This window comes from Macaca fascicularis, chromosome 1 (genome assembly GCF_037993035.2).
Source record: "Macaca fascicularis isolate 582-1 chromosome 1, T2T-MFA8v1.1".
NCBI lineage: Eukaryota > Metazoa > Chordata > Mammalia > Primates > Cercopithecidae > Macaca > Macaca fascicularis.
In genome coordinates, this window is record NC_088375.1 from 41,735,687 (window position 1) to 41,752,800 (window position 17,114).

At 42.4% G+C, this 17,114-nt stretch overlaps 1 long non-coding RNA gene across 2 annotated transcripts in view; it reads right to left on the minus strand.

Moving 5' to 3' along the window:
- LOC123572378 (uncharacterized) overlaps nucleotides 1-16,485 on the minus strand; it is a 56,662-nt gene extending 40,177 nt beyond the window's left edge. Inside the window, exon 1 of one of the 2 annotated variants that reach the window (XR_006696918.2) lies at nucleotides 16,316-16,485. This is a non-coding gene — a long non-coding RNA (uncharacterized lncRNA). Of the gene's footprint in view, nucleotides 1-9,217; nucleotides 9,385-16,315 lie in introns of those variants that run through there. The other variant, XR_012430598.1, reaches the window with a different exon arrangement.
- Between the last annotated feature and the right edge of the window lie 629 nt (nucleotides 16,486-17,114).

A 17,114-nucleotide genomic window follows, 5' to 3' on the forward strand; every position in this document is an offset into this window, starting at 1 on the left:
TTGATCTTGAAAGAAAAGGAAATAAAATTACTTTGGTATTTTTCATGATTATGATAAAATAATTATTTATTGTAAGACTTGAGAATATTTTTCCATTTACTCACAGCACACCTGCAGGTTATTCACAGAACACCGATGTTCTATGGCACACAATATGAGAAACCTCATCATGGGAATTTCACTGTGATGGTCCACAGTTCCGTGCTCACCATGTGGAGTGCCATTATCTTTAAATCTGAAAAGCAATTAGAGAAAAAGAAGAGGGATAGCCCAGAGAGCTGTTAGTTCTGTCCTTTAGTCTCTACTATTCTTGTTAGTGATGTTGGAGAGAGCAGGGCTCTGGGAGGCCATGGAAAGACCCTGCAGAGTAGAAGGCAATGCTCATTGATTCTGGGAAGCAGCTGCAGCAGTGAGAAGCGTAGGAGCAGGCATTAGACAAAAGGCCGCCCAAAGAGCAGAGCGGCCAAGCCACTGATGGCAATCGGCTTAATTAGCAACAAGCCACCCCTACCGCATCACAGGAGAGGGCTGGAAAAGGCTGGTGAGGATGCCCTGGTCTTACCTTATTTCCTGCATTGTGTTTCTCTCTTTCTCTCTGAATATCTATGCATAATAGATGGTTAAAGGATTTTTGTCTTTAAAAAAAAAAAAAAAAGGTAAAATCATGACTGTCATACAAATAGAAAATAGAAAATGAACCTCGTCAAATATTGTGTTTCTTTCTTTCATAAATTAGGGAACAAGTAAGATGTTACAACCGGTTTAAAGAGCCTATTGCCCAGGCTGGAGTGCAGTGGCACAGTCACAGATCACTGCAGCCTTGAACTCCTGGGCTCAAGCAATTCTCTCACCTCCCAAGTAGCTAGGACTATAGGTGCATGCCACCATTCTTTAGAGACAGGGTCTTGCTATGTTGCCCAGGATGGTCTGGAACTGCTGGCCTCAAGCAATCCTCCTGCTTGGGCCTCCCAAAGCACTGGAATTATAGGCATGAGCCACTGAGCCCAGCCCTCATTTTTTAATCAGTGTGTATTATATCTATTTTGTGAGTAATGAGGAATAGAATAATGCTTATAAATGCCCAGTATAGTGTTTAGCACAGAGTAAGCATTCAGTGGTGATGTATATTTTTACTATTAAAATTGATAATTTTGATAATGCTGAAACTTCTGTTTATGTAACCAACTGTTGCCATTTTCATTACAAGTATAATCAGCTAAAATTCCTTTTAGATACAAAGTTTTAAATTATGAACAGACAAATAAATAGATGCCAAATATTGAGTCTGACAAAATGGTGCTTGTTATGTCTGTGCTTGTTCCAAAACTAATTATTGAGTAGACCTATGTTTTGTTTTGCTTTTTTTCTTTCCTAAATACTAGACATAAGTGCATCCTTGTCCCTAGACATGGAAAAGAGTTGTCAATGCTCCCTAGGAATAAAACACACGGCACAGAAACTTTATCAATAACTACTTATGAAAAAGATGACTAAACATCATGAGTCATTGACTGTCCTTTCTATGAATACATTGATTCACAGAATGGTAAGATAGGACACTTCAGGAAAACAAATACATTCATTCCTTTACTTTTGAGATAGGAAACTATTATTCAGAGAAGTTAAGTACATTGTCCAATGCCACATAGCCATCAGCAGAGCTGGACCCAGAAGCCAAATCTGCTAATTCCTAAGTTAATTTTTTCTGAATTTCCCTGTATTATCTCCTCATCTAGTTGGCCATAGCTAAAAAATAGAAGAGTAGCCTTCCTCTGTACACACTGAATTGAGAAACCAAGCCCCATAGAAATGGCATGCAAGCTTCCCTGCAGTACTCAGGACAAATTGGACATGCCAGAAAAGGAGGTTCCACTTGAGCAGAGCTGAGCAACCACTGTCCAGGGTGGAATGAACGACCTCCTCGTCTGCTGCTCCTCATGATTTATTAACTGCTACTGGTGCCCATGAAATATTCATCCACTCTTTCCTAGAGTTACTGCTTCACTGCATCAACAAACCATTGCTTTCCCATCTGTTTAGGTGTGCAGCTTGGAGAAGAAAAGCTTCACACAAAATGGAAAAGAGGCTTCTTTTCATGTTTAGCCCAGAGGCAGAACACCAATTCACTTCTTGGTTCATTGTCTTTTTCCCAGAGCACAGTCAGGGCTGACTCCCTAGGCTCCTGGACACAGAGAAGCCCTGTCACTCATGTAAGCAAAGGTTGAATAGCTAGAAAGAAGAGTGAAAGACTTCATGTGGTTGGCTGGCTGGTTGTAACACTCCCAGCTCTAGCCTGAGCTTATTTTGCTCTGTAAGCAGTAAAGCGGGGCACAAAGAGCCAGGGCTTGCCTGACATGGAGGCTTTGCCAAGGCCTAGTGTCAAGCATTGAACCTGAGTTGCTCCATGCAGCCTCTCCTTTGGGGTTAGAAGCACTGCTTATAGGAGCAGAAGGAGTTAACTCTGCCCCACTTCCCTACTCCCTCTTCTTTTTAGGCTTCATCTTAGACTTTTCTTCTGCATACCCCTTAGCTGTGGTTATTCCCTTCAGCCCTCTTCTCACTTGCTGTGTATATTCTCCATAGATGTTCATATTCATGATCATGCATTCTCCCTCCACTAATAATTATTTGTAAATCTCTCTTTCTCCAGCTTCAGATCTATAGGTTCAACTACACCATCTGTCTATACCAGGATAGCCAATTGCCCTTCAACCTCCATAGGTCCCAAACTGAATTTATTATCACTACCCTATGATCCCTTCCTGTCCTCCATTCACTTCTATAAATCTTTCAGAAAAGATTTTTAAAAAGGAACTTTTCTTATTATAAATTCATATGTTGACATTGCAGCTTTGAAACCAGTTTCTTTTCAAGGTAGTTAATTAGAAACATATATAAATATTTCAGAAAAGAAGCTCCATCATATTATCAAAACTGGAGACTTGAGGTCATCCTTGATTCTCTCTTCTATTTATTTATTTTTTATTTTTTTATTTTTTTAGAGACAGGGTCTCACTCTGTCATCCAGGCTGGAGTGTGGTGGTGCAATCAGCTCACTGGAGCTTCGAACTCCTGAGCTCAAGCCAGTTTCCCTCCCCAGCTTCCCAAAGTGCTGGGATTCCAGGCATGAGCACTGCTCCCAGCCCCTCTCCTCTTTCTTATCTTCATGTTTCAGTTATCTATTTACTGCTTATTATTGAGGCAAAACTTAGTGACTTAAAAAACAACAACCACCATTTATTTTGTTCATGAATGTATCGTTTGGACAACCCTCATTTTTACTCCACATGACTGAGGACCCATTTTCAAGAAGCTCACTCACATAGCTGGCAAGATGGTGCTAGTTGTCAGTGGGGGGTTCACCCAGGGCATTTGGCCAGGGGATCTCAGCTCCTCTTCACTGGGGCCTCTTCATGAGGCTCTTTGGGCTTTCTCACAGCATGGTGGCTAGGTTCCAAGAATAAGTGTTTCAAGAGACAGAAAGTGGAATATATAGGTCTCTTAAGGCCTGGGTCTGAAAACTGGCACAGCGTTACTTCTGCTGTATTCTATTGGTCATGTAGTCACAGAGCCCATCTAGACTTAAAGAGGAATAATACAAACCCAGCTCTTGGGGGGAAGTGTCAAAGAATTTAAGACTATCTTTAATCCACCACATTCTACATCCAATTAAACTCTGGCAATCCTCTCCCTGTATCCACGCCTTTTCACATGCTGTTCCTTTGGTCTTCAATACCTTTCTCCACCTTGTCCTCTTCTCTGCCCTTTTCCAAGATTCTGCTCAAGAGTTGACTCCCCAAACTTTTCTTAATCCCTCCTCCAGAAGAACACCCTATGTTAGCATTTATTATTTTGTGTTGCGATTGTTTGTATATCTTTCCTGTAAGGCTGAATTATTCATGACACAGGCATGAAAGACTATGTCTTATTCATTTTTGTATTCTTAGAACCATGGAGCTGGGCAGAGTAAAGGACCTCAGCAGACGTTTACTGAATGGATAAATGTTTCCTTGTTTTAATCTCTCAATAGTCCTGTGAAGTGGCAGAAATGGAGTGTTATTCCTATCTTACTGCACTGACCTCCTTATTGTAGATAAAAAGAAACAGACAGAGCAAAAAGTTATTGCATTACCCAAAGTCACTCAGTCAGGAAGATAATTCAGTATAGTCAATAGGAGTTCAGTTTCCCAACGCAAGTTGAACGTCATAGATTTATGGACAAGGTTAGGAAGGCTTAAGGAAAAGTCCAACCATGAGTGGACTTAGTTGTTTAGCAGAAGATGCCTTTGAGGTTACCCTACTAGTCTATGTATACTGGTGCTTACTCAGGGGGCGCAACTGATCTTCTGTACACTGCTAGGAAACTAAAATCAGCAGAAAAGATAGAAGATGATCTGATAGAATCTGTTAAAGAAGAGAATGGGCATGGTACAGTGCTTTGTGCAAATAGGAAAGGTGGATCTAATGTAGAGTGACAAAATGACAGTGGGAGAGTGAGAGTTCACAGTGATTCTCAAGTGACTCTTCAGGGCAGAGAGAGGCAGCTATTATCAGAATGAGAGGCTGTTTCTAGGGTCCCAAGTGTTTGGGTCAATTGGATAAATCATTGGAGTTAAAACCTTAGCTACAATAAAACTTCCCTCAAGGACAGCTGACATCCTGTGCTCTGATTTCATACTTAACAAGCCCCTTCTGTTCACCAGTTTGGTTTCTTTTTTCTTTTTCTTTTTTTTTTTTTTTTTTTTTGAGACAGAGTCTTGCTCTGTCGCCCAGGCTGGAGTGCAGTGGCCAGATCTCGGCTCACTGCAAGCTTCGCCTCCTGGGTTTACGCCATTCTCCTGCCTCAGCCTCCCGAGTAGATGGGACTACAGGCACCTGCCACCTCGCCCGGCTAGTTTTTTGTATTTTTTAGTAGAGACGGGGTTTCACCATGTTAGCCAGGATGGTCTCGATCTCCTGACCTTGTGATCCGCCCGTCTCGGCCTCCCAAAGTGCTGGGATTACAGGCTTGAGCCACCGCGCCCAGCAGTTTGGTTTCTTACATATTTTTTATTACAACAATATTCCCTTGAGAGTGGACATGGATATTCCAGTCAATAGAAAGGAACCTTTCTTATTATAAATTAATATGTTGACATGCTTTGAATGTTTCTTTTAAATTTAGTTAATTAGAAAATTAACTAAATTTGAAACCAGTTTCTTTTAAATTTAGTTAATTAGAAAAATTCCCCTGTACACAGATGAATAGATATTTTATTTGAGTTTTTTTATTACTTTAGTTTTTTAAAAATTATACAAATAATTCATATTGTGTTAGTTCATTCTCACATTGCCATAAAGAAATACCTGAGATTGGGTAATTTATAAAGAAAGGAAGTTTAACTGGCTCATGTTTCTGCAGACTGTACAGGAAGCATGATTCTGCCATCTGCTCAGCTTCTAGGGAGGCCTCAGGAAACTTACAATCATGGCAGAAGGTGAAGGGGGAGCAGATAATGTCTTACATAGCAGGAGCAGGAACAAGAGAGAGGGAGGTGCTACAGACTTTTAAACAACCAGATCTCATGAGAACTCACTATCGCAAGAATAGCACCAAGGAGATGGTGCCAAATCATTCAAGAAGGATCCGCCCCCATGATACTGGAGGCCCCAACTCCAACATTGGGGATTACAATTTAACATGAGATTTGGGTGGGGACACAGATCCAAACTGCATCACATATATACTTTCTCATTGAAAGAGATCCAAACAATTAAAGTATACGTGAAAAACCCTTTCAACATCAAGCCCTGTCCTCTCAGCCTCCAAGATAATCAATTATAAGTTCAATATGCAACTTTGAGTCCCTTTTCTACACTTATATATATAGATGAGTATATATTTACGTGTCCCTTTTAATTTTATACAAAACTGATCATACTGTACATTTTCCCTTTTCATATAGCTCTATCCCATGAAGGTCCTTCTACGTTAATTTTTGTATATTCTACATGAAACAAGCAGAGCTTGCAGTGAGCCGAGATCACGCCACTGCACTCCAGCCTGGGCGACAAAGCAGACTCCGTCTCAAAAAAAAAGAAAAAAGAAAGCTTTGCCTTCTTGTTTCTTATGGCTGCATCTATTAAAGAAATAGGATGTATTATTCACGATTCTTCAGAGACACAGGACCAATAGGATATATATAAAGAGATTTACTCTAAGGAAATGACTTAGCAGTTATGGAGACTGGCAAGTCCCAAGAGCTGCAGAGTGAGTTGCAAGCTAGAAACCCAATGGTAGGAGAGCCAATGGGTGTAGTTCCAGTATGAAGGTCAGCAGGCTTGGGACCAGGAAGAGCCCATGTTTCCATTTGAGTTTGAAGGCAGGAAGAAAGCTTATGTCCCAGTTTGAAGGCTATCCTGCAGGAAAAATTCTCTTACTCAGGAGAGGGTCAGACGCTTTGCTCTATTCAGACCTTCGACTGATTGAATGAGGCCCACTGACATTATGGGAAACAATTGGTTTTACTACTTCTACCAATGTAAATTTGAATCTCATCCAGTAATAGCCTCACAGAAACACTCAGAATAATGTTTGACCAAATATCTGGACACCCTTTGACCTATTCATGTTGATACACAAAATTAACACTCACACAGGATTATGTAATTATTCCACTTTTAATGAATAATTTCAAAATTTCTTTTCTTTTTTCTTTCTTTTCATTTTCTATTGGGAACACTACTGCAATAAAAAATATTTGGACATACATTTTTGGGTACGTGTGTCTATTTCTGTAGAATATATTCCCACAGCTGGAATTGCTGGGTGTAATAGGTAGACAAATGCCGCTCCCCCAAAATGTTTACATCCTAATCCCTGGGACCTGTGAGTATGGTAGGTTGCACGGCAAAGGGAAATTAACATTGCAGATGGAATGGAGTCTCCTATTTAGCTGACCTTACAATAGGGAAACTATCCTGGATTATCCAAGTGGGCCCAATGGAATCATAAGCATCCTTAAAGGTAGAAAAAGGAATGAAAAGACAGAACCAGGGAGATGGAACAGTGAGAAGGACTAGGCCTGGTGTTGCTGGCTTTGAAGATGGAAGAAGGGGCCATGAGCCAAAAAATGTGTGCAGCCTGTAGATGCTAGAAAGGACAAGGAAACAGGTTCTCCCCTAGAGACTCCAGAAAGGAACATAACCCTGCCAACACCTTGATTTTAGCTCAAGAAGACTCATTTCATTCTTCTGAACTACAGAACTATAACACAATATACTTGTATTGTTTTAAGCCACCAAATTGGTAATCATTTGTTATAGCAGTCACAGAAACTAACATACTGGGGATTGGAGAAGGCGTATTTTTAAAATGTGATGAGTAATGAAAATGGCTATGGCTTTCACACACACATGAGAAGGTTTTTCAGTTTACAGTTCTATCACCAGTGTAAAAAATAAAGGCCATTTTCCCTTATCTTCACCAGCTCTGGATTTTATCAGTCTTTCTAATTTTTAGTAAGTTAATGGGTAAAAAATTATTATTACTTTGCTGCTGAAGTTGGGGATCATTTTAGTGTTTATTTCCCTATTTACAAATTGGATGTTTATCTTTCCTTCTTTTTATGCAAGGTTGGTGATCTTTGTTATTGACTTACAGGTGCTCTTTAGATAGTATGGCTCTTAGTCCTTTGCCTGATATATATATACATATATTGCAAATATTTTCTTTCAACTCATCACATCTCTAGTAACTCCTTTATCTTTTGTTATACAGACAAACTTCATAACTAGGCTTTTGTGTCTTAGTTAGGAAGAGAAAGCTAATGTCTTAACTAGAAATGCTGCAGATGCCAGCCTGAGCTGAGTCATAAATAGCTTAAGTGACCTTGGGTAAGCCCAACACTCCTTTGATGATTAGTTATCTTATCAAAGTGATTAGTTTCCTTATCAAATTTATTCAAGCAAAAATTCTTTACCTTGAACCCACTTTATGTCATGTCTAGATGTTATAGAGACAAATGAACACAATATTCAAGGAATATACAGTCTAATGGGAGATATGGACAATTAAACAGCCATTACAATGACCATACAGAATGGAATATACTGTGATGGAGGTTTGCCCGGAATCCCATGAAACCCCATGGAACCCCACATCCAGACCATGAGGTTTTATAGGAGTTGTCCAGGTGAGATAGGGGAATAAGAAGGGTCCGTTGGTCAGAGGGAGCTGCAGGAACAGAGGCTTGGAGGCAAGAGAGAGTTCATCGAATAGGGGTGATGATGGTGGTGTGTTATGAATCTGGAAAGGTAGGCGAGGACTACTGCAGTGCCTTCATTCTGTTTGGCCTTTTTCCTGAGGACACTAGGATACCTTTGAAGTTTGAAGCACGGGAGTGAGATGTGGACTAGCCTTTAGTAAAGATCACTTTGACATTTCTGTGAAGAGGATAAAAGAGGGCACAGTGAGAGGCAGGGAGGCTGGCAAGGAGGCTCTTGTACTGGCCTGGGAAAGAGATGGCCAAAACAAATGAAGCAGTGGGGAGGAGATGGACACGTTGGACAGCTTTGGCAGATTAGTGCCTGCGTTTCCCATCACTCATATTTGTTGTGAATTGAAAACAATGTGTAGCATTGTTCCAAGTGGAAGTTCTTTGTAAACTAAAAAACATCCACCGCAATTGTAAGCACTGTGACAGGTGAGTGGAGATAGTTCTGAATAGAGAAAACTTTCCAGGAAGAAGAAACGGTCACTATATTTAAAGTAGAAAATCATTGTGTATTCAAATTATACTTATCTTTCATATTTTTGTTTTCTTTATATAACTATGAATGTATAACTTAAGCATCAGCTCATCTGCCCGCCCCTTTCCTCCTCCCAACCTCTTATTCTTTTTTATTACATTCCCATGATACATGCTAGCAAAGACCAGGACTTATTTTAGTCTTTCCTGAGAGTTCTAACTGACACTCTGCAATTGACCATCAGCTATCTCCCAGCCATTCACTACCCGCATATCCTGCACTTGAGGACAAGCGTCTGCTTCCTCAGCCAGGAGCCAGTGAACATGTGAATGGGGGGAAATAAAACTTTCCAATATTTCTCCATCCCTTTAGTCTTCAAATCACCACTTATCAAGCTGACATGGGGACTTCATACTTTACTGAAGCCCTACATTAGACAAAGGAAATTACAATAAAGAAGAGAAAATTATCCAAACGATAGACTCACTGTAATTTTCACCTTGCTCTAAGGGACAAGTGCTTCTTCCGCCCACTCCATCCTCATCTCCAGCTCTGCTTCTATTTTCTGTTCCCAAGTGAATGGCTGAACAGCACTGGAGAGAAAACATGCCCTTTGTCAGGAGCAAACCTTTCCTCATCACAGTATTGTTTTCTCAGCTCTCTCTTTCACTTAGAAATGGAAAAATATATTGAACGGCATTTCCCAGGCCCACTGCTGGCTAACAGCTTCAACTGCTAATGTTTTATGAAATCTGTCCCAGTCGATGTGGTACATTAAGCAGAACCCACTGCGTTAACTTTGCTCCTCTCTTCCTCTCTCCCAGTTATTTGGCCTGTGCTGCTATGTGAAGAAGCTCTGTAGGTCCAAAGCTCTGCCTGTGCCCAGCAGTGGCGATGGGAAATGACTGCTATCTGCCTGCTGCCATCTTCCTTTTGGTGCTGACATGGATTCTTCGGCAGATCTTCCAAAGAAAGCTGAGTGTGTTGACACTGTGAGTCTGGATATCACCCACTTTCCTAGGACAAAGGCTCAAGGCAACCCCTAGTACTATTTGGTTGATATTAATTTCATCTATTTCTATTCCTCATGGCTAAAGACAGTAACATAGCATTGGTGCTGTGGCATCAGGATGCACAGTCCTACGAACGGGGCATCTGGCCTAAAATATCAACAGCTAAGTAGAGAGGACAGAACTGGAAATCAATTCAGAAAGCTTTAATAATAATAATCTTAATACATTTACAGGTGCTCTCTTATTTGATCCTTAAATGAGGTAGATTTTTTTTTATCCCTGTTTTAAAGATAAGAAAAATGACCAGAACCTTGCCCAAGGCCATAAACCTTGGAGGGAGGAGGTATGGATATATGTGATTCAAGGTCTAAGATTTCCAGTATCTTATCTGGATCCTGTTGTTAAAGGAAAACATGTTCGTGACATTTGTTAAGACAGTAAGGCAGATTTTACTCAAGACAAACATGACAGGTGTAGGGACTACCACAGTGGGATTTAGCAGTAGGGGAGACAGATTGGGTTCAACTCGGAACATAAGAAAAAGGGGGAATTTAGAGCCAAGGGGGTTGAGGCTGTCAGTAGATGGAGAATGACTAAGAGGGTAGGGTGATACTTTGCTAAACTGTCCCAACAGGATTCTTGTTAGGGGCAGGAAAGCCATGGTAATCAGATATAACCTGGGGATGATAGGAGTGGTGAAGAATTTGGTCAGATATTGAGGATGATCAGATACTGAGGGTGGGAGATTCTGGCCAAACCAACTGGACAGAATTCTTGCCGAAACTGGATGATGCAAGAATGGACACAGAAGTCCAAAAGTCGAAGCCTACCTTGAAAGAGGAGAGTGGTAACAGAGTCTTTCCTTGACCAAATTTTAGTCAGGCTCCACCACCGTGCTCCTCTGCCCATAGCTGAGGGCAGCAGCATCCGGGAGAGTAAGGTTCAGAGAGTTTTGAGTTTGGTTGTGAAGAAGGACAGAAACAAGATCTGGCAAACAGAAAGAAGTGACATTTGTTTGGGGATGGTGGTGGAATGGGAACGATCCTTTATTAAATCCTGGGCATTAGGTACATCTGATAGGTAGGAAGCACTAACACTCAAGATCCTACTGAGGCAGCAGCTCCCGAGTCCACTGTTTTCCTCTGGGAACTTTAGTGTTTAGCCTGTAATCAGCTGAGCGTTGAGGGCAGCATCATCTGGGAAAGTAAATAAATAAGTTCAGGTGAATTTTGAGTTTGTTTTTGAAGGACAGAAACAAGATGTGGCAAACAGAAAGTAGTAACATTTGTTTGGGGATGGTGGTGGAAGGGAACGATCCTTTACTATATCCTGGGCATCAGGTGCACCTGACAGGGAGGAAGCACTAACACTCAAGGTCCTACCGAGGCAGCAGCTCCTGAGCACCATTTTCCTCCAGGAACTTTGGTGTTTAACCTGTAATCAGCTGAGCATTGTGGACTGCTAGCCCCTACATTCCCTACGTGGTTTCCAGTTCTGTTAGGAATTGCGAGCAGAGGAAAGACGGGTCTGAAATGGGCTGGGTAACAGAAACCTGACTCTCTTAGAGCTCAAAAGAGTAGCCCATGTCACAACCAGGAGCCTCAGCTGGGCACCGTGGGGCTATTTGCAGCCTGACAGCCTCTGCTGAATTATTGATGCCCCTCAGTACCTCGGGACCTCCTCCATGTTAACAAATCACACTGCATATTAAAATTTAAAGAGGCAAATGAGGGCAATCTCTTTCCCTATTATTTCCCTCTTCTTTTGCCATCTGAGCTCTAATTTTTAAGTCAATCAGCCTGAAAGGCTTCTCTTGGGAGATGGCATAGCTCAGAGAGCCAAGCCCAGGAAAGAAAAACTAGAGGCCATGAGTGAGCCCAGGACTGAGTCCTGAGTCAATTAATGGAGTCCAGGGGCTCTGGGCCAGGTGAGCACTGACTGTCTGAGTCATGAAAACACATGAGAAAAAAGTCTGTTAATTCCCTCCTTAAGACAGCTATGCCACTGCCCAGTGTGCCATATCTCAAGTGTTTCCCTAAAGAAGAGGATAAAAACTTTTTAAGTTGTGGTCCAAATTTGTTGTTGTTGTTTTTTAGTGAAAATAGTTGCAAAAATTGTAAAATCAGAAGGTTTTACCTAAAACTGTTTTTTTTTTTCATATTTGATGTGCTATTTTGCACACAAAGATTTGAAACTGTTATACTACCTAGATTATTCCTTTTGTTAGTATAAAGGACCTTTTTCGTTTGTTTTCATGCATTTCTCCTCAAGTTCCACTTTTACTGAACGTAATTTCTTCTTTTTTATTTATTATTATTATTATTATTTTTTGAGACAGAGTTTCACTCTGTTGCCCAGGCTGGTGTGCAGTGGCATGTTCTCAGCTCACTGCACTCTCCACCTCCCAGGTTCAAGTGATTCTCGTGTCTCAGCCTTCTGAGTAGCTGGGATTACAGGCATGCACCACCAGGCCTGGCTAATTTTTGTATTTTTAGTACAGATGGTGTTTCACCATGTTGGCCAGGCTGGTCTCAAACTCCTGACCTCAAGCCTCAGCCTCCCAAAGTGCTGGGATTACAGGTGTGAGCCACTGTGCCCAGCCTCATTTCTTCCTTTAAACATAAGATTTTCTGACTTCTCCTGAGAGATTTGAAGACTTTCATCTGCACATTGTACTCCTTACTGGGGATGACAGTGGCTACTCCTTCAAATGAAGTATGGCCTCTTAACCATGGTTCTTACCATTTCCCATTAGTGGTTGAATTTGCAACCCCTGATCTCAGGAAAGATGGCAAGCAAGTTTTTCTATGTGCCAACTCAGGTCTATTAGCAGGATTGCTTGTAGCACCAAAATGAATCTGAGGTCAGCTGTGGTAGATTGCTGTGTGCTTTGCAGTTGTGCACCTCCCCTTCCCTCTAAGAGGATTGCATGTCTCTGACCTTTGCCATGTGACCATGTGCAGATCATTCAAGCAGAAGTTTTTAAGAGGCATCATAAGTTGTCGCCACCTCTCTGGCGCTTTCACATTCTGCTGTGGGAATAGCACATCCTATGATCCTTCAGCCTGGATCCCAGAAGGAAAAGGACACATGGAGCTAGCAGCTGATTTACAGCTTGGAGCTGAGCCACAGTCTGGAGCAGTGCTTCAGCCAACCCACAGCTTTCAGTAACATGAGTGAATAGCAAATGTTGCTGTAAGCCACAGAGAATTGGAGGTTATTCATTACCACAGTAAAGCTGACCAATACAGCAAGGCTAGTCTTGATAGAAAAGAATACTGAGGGTTTTTTCTTTTTAAAGCAGTATTTTTCTATTTTCTGAGAAGAAAAAAATTTGGTAGCATTAAGAAATTCCTAAATATTAATTTTAATTTCCTTCAATTCAAAAATATATCTTCAAGGATTCTGAAAAAATCATGGCATTGGCAGTAAAATAACTGAGTTGGATTCCTGAATCCACACTTATGACCGTGTTATAAAGTATTGAATGACATTCCTTTTATTAAAGATAATTATCTTTTTTAAAAAAACTTCTTGTGTGTATTGAAGTTGTAGTATCTGTCAATTTCATTTCTAACAGTAAGCAGGGAATATAGATATTGTTATACAAAGGGAGTCTAGCATCTGATAGGGTTTTACCCACTATCTTATTGTGAGAATCAAATGACCTTGATTGAAAATGCTCTGTCAGCCTTACGTGATTACTAGTGATTTCTAGTTTTTGCTAGTTTTGTAAAAACAAGGCATCTCTTTCTCACTTTCTCCATTAGGAGGCAGGTTAGGCATGACTATCACCATTTGACAGATGCAAAGGCAGTTGAGGTGGCAAACGGGTCGGGGCTGGGGGAGTATTTGCCAGCTAGTTAAGGGCAGAACTGAGAGGCAGTCAGTTTACCATGGAGTCTCCTGACCACCAGTAATCTGTCCACTGCCTTACTCAAAAAGGGGCCAAACCAGGCCTTTGAGCAATTTTGCTAATACACAGATTTCCAGTCTAAGGCTATCGGTTATCACGAGGCATGTGCTGATTTCTTGGAAGCAGTCAAATCTAATTAACCTCAATATCTACTTTCATGTTTACCTTTTACATCCTTTGGCCTCTGGCATTGCTTTTAATTTACATTTTTCAGTTTGTAATTTCAATGTTCATCAGCCCCTTTCAATCCTTGATTAACCATTGTATGGTAGGCATGGTAGTTATTCTTTTCTTTTTTAGAGACAGGGTCTTGCTCTGTCACCCAGCCTGGAGCGAAGTGGTGCCATTGTAGCTCACTGTAGCCTCGACCTCCTGGGGTCAAGCAGTCCTCCTGCCACAGCCTCCTGAATAGCTGGGACTGCAGGTGCAAGCCACCACACTCAGCTAATTTTTAAATTTTTTGTGAAGACGGGGTCTCACTTTGTTGCCTGGGCTGGTCCTGAACTCCTGGCTTCAAGTGATCCTCCTGCCTCAGCCTCCCAAAGGTAGTTTATTCCTAAGTAAGAGAAAGCTTTCATTTGCACACAGATAATACTAGTATGCATATAGGTATACAAATTATGAACTTTGTTCATATTAGAGAATATTCATGGTATACAAAGTTAAACTCCTGGAGCTGGGATTTTTATACTTCAGCATCATTCACTAATTTTGGACTCTCTAGTCTGATACAACTTCAGGTCATCCTTTTGGGCTTCAAAGGAATTTTTATCCATCTAAAAGGCATCTCCACATCAATGTCCCATGAAGAATCAGACAGCTTTGAAGGACAATTACCTAAACTAAGTGCCTGCTAACTGATGCTTCCCCTTTTAGGAGATGCTGATGTGGGGCAAAAGCCGGGTCACTGGTTAGAAATCTGCTGCTTCACACGCACAGTGGAATCCTCCAGAATTTGGGGATGCCATGTCAGTTACTCAGTATCTGAGGGCAGGCAAGCTATGTGGAACGGTCTTTGTTTTGGAACCCCACTATACATTTATCATTTTCATTTCCTGTGTTCTCTGCTGAACTCAAACTCCTTTTTTGAAAGTAGGTTTATGCCAAGAGGTCAAGGCTGCAGTAAGCCATGATGGTGCCAGGGCACTGTAGCCTGGGGGATGGAGTGAGACCCCATTAAAAAAACAGAAAAGAAAAAGAAGAGAAAAAGAGAAAGTCGTTTTTTTGGGGGGGTGGGGGTAGAAGCTGTGAGGCCAGATGTTATCCAGGTTGCCCAGAAATCCTCACCTAGAGGCACCAAATTATTGCCCCCTGGCCTTGGCTTGTCATTTTTGCAACCTCCCTAATGTTAAGGTTTCAAGACCTGCAGTAAATTTTTCTCAGGGGTGGAGCACGACGACAAGGGGTTCCTCAAAGCACCACATTCAATAGGCCCTCCCTGCCACCAAGCAACTATCACCTAGCTCTCCACTTCTCTCCCGCTTCATTGGCGTCAATGCTTCATTGGTATCGCCTATCTCCTATTCACAAGGGAGGGAAGAGCTCCCTGTGGAAGGGGCTGTGACCCACACACCCTCCTTCCAGTCACCCTATCCCAAGAAGCTTTGCAACCTTATGCAAGATGGACCAAGGCTGGGCTGCCCTGCATGTCAAGTGTTCTCAGCAAGCATGTCCCACCTCATCCCCTCGCCCCACCCACACGTCAAAAATAATTAAAACACCACTTCTACTATTTCTCAGATAACCTGGCATTTGTCAAATGATTTCGTGCATGTGACCTCATTTATTTTTACCTCAGCAGCTTTTGAAACAGGGACCATGACTGCCATCTTAGGAATGAGGAAGTCAAGCCTCCCACAGGTTTCAGGACTTGCCTGAGGCCTCCCTGCCGGAAAGGGCAGAGCTAGGACTTAAGTCTGGCCTTTCACTTTCAGGCCCATCTTCCCTCCCCTAGGTGGCCTCCTTGGGTCTGTGAGGTTGAGTCTCCCGGGTGTTTCCCCCAGCTCCCTTTTCCCTCCTCCCAGTTGGCTCCACACCAGCCTCCCACCACAGAGTAACTTCAGACACACTAGCCGTCCTTCCACAGTCGTAATCCCTTTTCGCCCTAGTCTCCTACGAAGTATGTATTTTAAAGCTTCTATTCATTTGACAGTCTCCCCTGATGGAGGGTAGAGGAGGTGATGGCTTTCCATCTTCCTCAGTCCCTCAGCAAACATGCTGTAATTGTGTGACTTCCCTTTGCTAAGATTTTGCAATGACTCCTTATGATCAATCTCATAAAACCGGAGTCTTCAATCCATCATGGAAGCACTCCCTTCTAACATTTTTCTTTTCTTTTCTTTTCTTTTTGAGACGCAGTCTCACTCTGTCACCCAGGCTGGAATGCAGTGGTGCTATCTTGGCTGCCTGCAACTTCTGCCTCCTGGGTTGAAGTGAGTCTCCTGCCTCAGCCTCCTGAGTAGCTGGGACTACAGGCACATGCCACCACACCCGGCTAATTTTTTGTATTTTTAGTAGAGACAGGGTTTCACCGTGTTAGCCAGGGTAGTCTCGATCTCCTGACCTTGTGATCCGCCTGCCTCGGCCTCCCAAAGTGCTGGGATTACAGGCGTGAGCCACCATGCCCGGCCCCCTTCTAACTTATTTCTAGTCTTACCTCTCTTCTTTATGAACTCTGTGTTCTAGTTGTTTCTTGGGTCTGTGTCTCTCATTTTCCTCTCTGAATTCTCACTCTTCAAGGCTTAAAGGCCCTTTCTTCCGCAGGTGCTGCCCCTGCCCTCCTCCCCTCCTCAGGCCCAGATCACTTGGTTTGTGCCGCCTATCAGACATCTCACTCTGGGTTGTCTGGTTAGATTTTATGCATGTGCATGTGTGGGTGTGATCCCCATTACTAGTGAGAAATGTCCTTGAGGGAAAGGATCCTATCTCGTAAGTCCCCTCCTGCTAGAGGAAGGTAAAGGCAGAGGGAACCACAAGGCTTGGAGAAGGAATGCAGAGAAGCTGAGAATAAGGCACAGGTGCATACATTTGCACAATAATTACTTCATTAATATCAAAACCGGTGCGAAACATTCTCAGTCCAGAGGGCAGGGCTGGGCTGGGCTGGGCTCCTTCCTGGAGCCTCTGGCCAGCACTGCAATTCCTCTGAGGCACGGGGCTCTCGCTGTATTTCTCCCGTCCCTGTAGCTGTGCAGGAAGAGCCATGACCACTTGGGAACCCTCGTCTAATCCGACCTCCCATCCTAATTTTCCTCTAATGGCTTTAGGGGTGCTGACATAACAGTACCTCGCATTAACCTTCATGTCTGTTACCCCTTTTTATGCTGGCCATACTATATTCCTACCTTAGACGTGAAGGACTGACATGTGGAGAAATTACATGATTTGCTGTAGCTGTTTTGCAATACAGGAGAGTAGAGAGAAAAGCAGGAACAGATCAAGCTCCCAGCACATAA